Raw genomic sequence first — 5,503 nt, forward strand, 5'->3', positions numbered from 1 at the left:
AAAAGTAAACCCAAAGCCTCCAAATCAACAAAATCAACCAAGTCCTTAAACCAGTCCAAGTCCTCAAAACAAGACCTCATTTAACTTCATTCTTTTTCTGTTTTTTTTTTGTGAACAGTAGCAATTGAAAGAAGTTTGAATATTTGAAAAATAAAGAAACAATTAGGCAATATATGTATATACATCAAGCATGGCAAAAAATACATCATCAAGCATGGCCAAAACATCCAATGAAACATACCCCCCACACTTATTCCCAAAACAATTACAAAGCTCCAAAATTCCTTAAGGGTAGGGTGAGATCATGGTTTTTCACTTAAGGCTTGTAATAAGCTTCAAAACAAAGAAATGGGAACATTGGCTCAAAGGGCTATCAAAGGAATTAATTCAAGGTAGGCTCATTTAGCTAGAGGCTTATAAGAACAAAATGCCTAAATCATCTCCCAACATGCATATGAAGCAAGAAGTATCAACAAGAGTCAAGCCAAGGCTATTGTGCAAGCAATCAATGGGGCAAAACACACCAAATAAAATAGATGATGATGGCTCAAAATCTCACCGAGGGTAAATCTCACCAAGGAAGGATTTGTGAGGAATGGTTTCAGCTGGTGTCCATTGACCTTTAAGCTCTTATATGTGGATTCACTTTTGATCTCAACTGTACCATAAGGAAAAACATTAGTCACCACAAAAGGACCAATCCACTTTGACCTCAACTTACCACTCATGAGTCTGAGCCTAGAGTTACACAATAAAACTTTCTGTCCAACCATGAAGTCCTTCTTAGCTATCAAGCTGTCATGGAACTTCTTGGTCTTCTCCTTGTAGAATTTGGAATTCTCATAGGCTTGTAAACGGATCTCATCTAGCTCACTTAGTTGCAACTTCCTTTCCTCTCCAGCCTAATCAATAGAGAAGTTGCAGGTCTTTATAGCCCAGTAGGTTCTGTGCTCTATCTCTACAGGAAGATGACATGCCTTGCCAAAGACAACCCGACAAGGAGACATTCCTATGGGTGCTTTGTAGGCAGTCCTATACGCCCAAAGAGCATCATCCAGCCTGGTGCTCCAATCCTTTCTGTTCGGCTGCACAATCTTCTCCAAGATCCTTTTTATCTCCTTGTTTGAAATCTCAGCCTGCCCATTAGTTTGGGGGTGGTTAGGTGTGGAAATTTTGTGCACGATCCCATACTTTTTTAGCAAGGCATACATGGATCTGTTACAAAAATGGGTGCCTTGATCACAAACGATGGCTCTAGGAACTCCAAACCTGCAAAAAAGATTAGATCTAACAAAATCCACAACAACCTTAGCATCGTTAGTTCTGGTGGCTTTGGCTTCCATCCATTTTGAAACATAATCAACAACAAGGAGAATATAAACAAAACCAAAAGAGACAGGGAAAGGCCCCATAAAGTCTTTACCCCAAACATCAAACACCTCACAAAACAACATGGGTTGTTGAGGCATTTTTTGTCTCCATGAAAGTGAGTCGCCTGCTCTCTAACAAGGCTCACAAGTGCTACAGATTCTCCATGCATCCTTGAAGAAGGTGGCCCAATAGAAACCGCAGTCAAGCACCTTGTGAGCTGTCCTCTGTATACCAAGATGGCCACCTGGTGCGGAAGAATGGCAGAATTGCAGGACCGAGTCAATCTCATGGTCTAGAATGCATCTCCTGATAACCTGGTCACTGCACAACTTCCACAAATAGGGGTCATCCCAAATATAATGCTTAGCATCGCTCTTAATTTTATTAGTTTGAGCTTTAGGTGCTAAGGGAGGAAAAACAGAAGCAACCAAATAATTCACAATATTAGCAAACCAAGGAGTAGGGAAGGAATCATAAATCTTATACAGAATGTACAAATGGTCATCCGAAAAATCATCCCGAATGGGTGAGTCCTCAGACGCACGCTCAATCCTACTCAGGTGGTCAGCCACGAGGTTCTGTGCACCACTCCGATCACGAATCTCCAAATCAAACTCTTGGAGCCAAAGCATCCACCTGATCAATCTAGGCTTTGATTCAGCCTTTTTCAACAGGTACTTCAGAGCTGCATGGTCAATATAAACAATAACACGAGTACCAAGCAAATATGAACAAAATTTCTCAAGAGCAGAAACTATCGCTAATAGCTCCTTCTCCGTGGTAGTGTAATTTGCTTGGGTAGCATCCAAAGTTCTGGAAGCGTAGTAGATCACCCGAGGCAGCTTGTCAATCTTTTGAGCAAGGACAACCCCCAATGCATAATTGGATGCATCGCACATCAGCTCAAATGGGGCTATCCAATCATGTGCCTAAATATAGGGGTGGTATTCAACGCACGCTTGAGGCAATCAAAAGCCTCTTTGCACCGGTCATCAAAATCAAACTCCACCTCCTTTTGCAGCAGATTGGATAGTGGAAGGGCTACTTTGCTAAAATCTTTGATAAAGTGCCTATAAAACCCTGCATGGCCAAGAAAAGAACAAACCTCTCGCATGCAAGAGGGGTAAGGCAATTGTGAAATAACAACTATCTTTGCAGGATCTACATCTATGCCCTACTAGAAATGATGTGCCCTAAAACTATACCTTGTTCTACCATGAAGTGACATTTTTCAAAATTCAGCACAAGGTTAGTTTCAATGCATCTATTAAGAACTCTATCCAGACTATCCAAACATGCATCAAAAGAGGATCCATAAACAGTAAAATCATCCATAAACACCTATATGCAACTCTCTAAAAAGTCACTGAAAATGCTAAGCATACACCGCTAGAAGGTACCAGGGGCGTTGCATAGGCCAAAGGGCATCCTCCTATAGGCAAAAGTGCCAAAGGGACAGGTGAATGTGGTCTTTTCTTGATCCTCAGGAGCAATATGAATTTGGAAATAACCAGAAAAACCATCAAGAAAATAGTAATGAGACTTACCTGCCAAGCGCTCAAGCATTTGATCAATGAATTGTAAGGGAAAATGATATTTTTGGTTGCCTGGTTCAGCCTCCTATAATCAATGCAGACTCGCCAACTGTTCTGCACTCTTGTGGGAATAAGCTCATCCCTCTCATTCTTGATGATCACTGTGAGGCCTGTCTTCTTACGAACCACTTGGACTAGACTCACCCACTGGCTGGCAGAAATGGGGTAAATGATTACAGCTTGCAAGAGCTTGGTCACCTCCTTTTTCACTACATCTAGAATGCTGGGGTTGAGTCGCCGCTGTGGCTGCCTCACTGGTTTAGCTCCATCCTCTAAAAGTATCCTATGCATGCATGTAGATTGGCTAGTACCAGGAATGTCTGCTAAAGTCCATCCAATGGCTTTCTTGTGCTTCTGGAGCACTAGCAACAACTTCTCCTCTTGCTCAGTAGAAAGGGAGGTAGAGATGATCACTGGAAAATTTTCCTTGTCCTCCAAGTAAGCATACTTGAGGTTTGTAGGTAAAGGCTTCAACTCTGGTGTGGGTGGTGGCTGAACAGTGGGAGGAACCATGGTAGGAGAAGAAGAGGAAGGCTCCTCAGCCTATACCTCATAAAGTAGGTCAGAAGTATATGTATTTCCTGCAACATGGTTAGTGCATTTTGACTCTAAAAAATCAACATCAAGAGGTACAACACCCAGAAAATCAGAACCAGACTCAAATTCAAAATTACTCTCAGCATAAAAATCAGATACAAGATCAAATTCAAACTCAGATTCAGATTCAATGCATGAGGAATGACAAGTATGCAGATTAGATAAAAATGGATGTTTCTTACCATGAAGAGAATCAAAATTAAACATATAATCATCAACAATCTGATCAAGTATCTCAACACGTAAAATAGAATGATCCTCAGATGGATGTTTCATGGCATCAAGAATGTTAAAATGAACAACAATATCACCAAATTGCATAGACATTGTGCCAACATAAACATCTATCTTGGTTCGGGATGTTTTCATAAATGGCCTGCCTAAAATAATTGGAACTGAACCATGGGAAAATCCCTCTTCCATATCAAGAACATAAAAATCAGCAGGAAAAATAAGTTCACCAACCTGAACCAACACATCCTCTATGAAACCTGCGGGGTAAGCAACACTTCTATTTGCCAAGTAAATCACCACATCTATAGGTTGCAAAGGTCCAAGAGATAAATAATTAAAAATGGACAGAGGCATGACACTAACTGATGCTCCTAGATCTAGCATGGCATTCTCAAATTTGTTGTTCCCAATAATGCAAGGTATACATAAAGTACCTGGGTCCTTACATTTCTCAGGAATGTGAGGAACATACTTACCTATAAATGTTGACACATTTCTGCCCATGCTAATCCTTTCATTTCCTTTGAGCCTCCTTTTGTGGGTGCACAACTCCTTTAGAAACTTGGCATATCTTGGAATTTGCTTGATGGCATCTAGCAGAGGTATGTTCACTTCTACTTTCCTAAAGGTCTCCAAGATCTCCTTATCAACTTCTTCCATATTTTTGTTTGGAATTGCTCTAGGTGGAAATGGAAGAGGGATAGGAGGCTGCTGCAAGTCAGAACTACTAGAAGAAGGTCCACCTGCATGAAAATTTTTGTTAGCTCCCTCATGATCTGGAAGCTTTCTCTATTGTGCAGCTAGCTCATCCTCTTTTTCAGGTGTAGAATGAAGCTTGACAGGTTCAGGCACAGGTGGTGCTACTGGTGGAGGCACTTCAATTTGCTTGCCAGACCTCAAGGTGATGACACTCATATTTTTCGGATTCTGCATAGTTTGTGAAGGCAATTTGTCAAAATTTTGGGACTGAGCTTGGTTCAACTGAGTAGCCATCTACCCCATCTAATTTGTCAGACTCTGAATAGAGGCTCTTGTCTCTTGCTGAAATTGCATATTTTGGATGGTCATTTGCCTCACTAACTCCACTAAGGAAGGTTGAGAAGGGGACTCATTTGCCTCATTTGTCTCTTGTCATATCATGGACTCCTCTAAGGACAATAGCATCATTTCTTGCACTGAATTGTTGGGAGTTGGAAGCCATCTTCTCAATCAGATTCCTAGCCTCAGCCGGAGTCATATCACCAAGAGCTCCACCACTGGCAGCATCAATCATACTCCTCTCCATGCTGCTAAGTCCCTTATAGAAATATTGTAGAAGGAGTTGCTCAGAAATCTAGTGGTGAGGACAACTTGCACACAATTTCTTGAATCTTTCCCAGTACTCATACAAGCTCTCTCCACTAAGTTGCCTAATTCCTGAAATGTCTTTTCTGATGGTAGTGGTCCTGGATGTAGGGAAGAATTTCTCAATGAACACCCTCTTAAGGTCATCCCAGCTGGTAATGGATCTGGGAGCAAGGTAGTACAACCAATCTTTCGCCACTCCCTCCAGATAATGAGGGAAAGCCTTTAGAAAGACATGATCTTCCTGGACATCAAGGGGTTTCATGGTGGAACAAACAATATGGAACTCCTTAAGATGCTTATGAGGATCTTCACCTGCAAGACCATGAAACTTGGGCAGCAAATGTATTAGTCCATTCTTG

At 41.4% G+C, this 5,503-nt stretch overlaps 1 non-coding gene across 1 annotated transcript; it reads left to right on the plus strand.

The window, feature by feature from the left end:
- Positions 1 to 5,128: 5,128 nt before the first annotated feature.
- On the plus strand, positions 5,129 to 5,235 carry LOC113001019 (small nucleolar RNA R71). The gene has a single exon (XR_003266349.1). It is a non-coding gene; the product is annotated as a small nucleolar RNA R71 (small nucleolar RNA).
- The last annotated feature ends 268 nt before the right edge of the window (positions 5,236 to 5,503 follow it).

Source organism: Glycine max, chromosome 2 (assembly GCF_000004515.6).
Source record: "Glycine max cultivar Williams 82 chromosome 2, Glycine_max_v4.0, whole genome shotgun sequence".
In the NCBI taxonomy this organism is placed as follows: Eukaryota; Viridiplantae; Streptophyta; class Magnoliopsida; order Fabales; family Fabaceae; genus Glycine; species Glycine max.